This window comes from Penaeus monodon, chromosome 20 (genome assembly GCF_015228065.2).
Source record: "Penaeus monodon isolate SGIC_2016 chromosome 20, NSTDA_Pmon_1, whole genome shotgun sequence".
In the NCBI taxonomy this organism is placed as follows: Eukaryota; Metazoa; Arthropoda; class Malacostraca; order Decapoda; family Penaeidae; genus Penaeus; species Penaeus monodon.
Genome location: NC_051405.1, coordinates 18,977,221 through 18,977,874, shown reverse-complemented (window position 1 = coordinate 18,977,874; position 654 = coordinate 18,977,221). Strand labels below are relative to the sequence as shown.

The 654-nt window shown below is 32.4% G+C and overlaps 1 protein-coding gene across 1 annotated transcript in view; it reads right to left on the bottom strand.

The window, feature by feature from the left end:
* Nucleotides 1–654, bottom strand: part of LOC119585930 (probable serine hydrolase) — an 8,531-nt gene that overhangs the window by 6,392 nt on the left and 1,485 nt on the right. The gene's annotated exons all lie outside the window — the stretch shown is intronic.

The following is a 654-nucleotide window of genomic DNA, read 5'->3' as shown; positions in this document are numbered from 1 at the left end:
TGCCTGTGGAGTTAAATCTAGATAATAAGGGATAGGAGGAAAATATGGCTGATGGCAGCACCAACAAAATTTATTACATTAAACAGTTATTAAGCTTATGTTTTTGGATTGTTTCTGGACTGTGCTAAACCTGAAACAGTACTGACAGCATATGATTTCCCAAAATATGTAGGAAAAGGCAATTATAGAGTAATGTCTGAGAAAATACAACCAATTTCCTTCCTTACATTACAAGCACCTCAAACAGATGAAAAAAGTAATAACCATCTCATACCATTACAAGTTATCGGAATTAATATTTCCTTCTATGGTTAATCATCCTTTTCTCACTCAAGAATATTTTTCATTTCCATTACTAATAATTTTTAAAAATATAAAAAAGCTCCAATTTCACATATATAACATTACCATTTCCTCATTTTCAATCTTTAGCAACCTGGAGTTCTGTGACATCAAAATATCCAATGCTGTAGATATATGTAGGTCCCTGCATGGGATGTTCAGTAGGGAGGAAGGCAAAGATACTGTTCTCTATAATGTGGTTAATCACAACAGGATAAATGACAATGCACAGGAGTCAATGGGTACAAAAGAAATTCATGTTATAGATTTACAATGTGCTGTTCATACATATACATATTAGTACCTAAACAT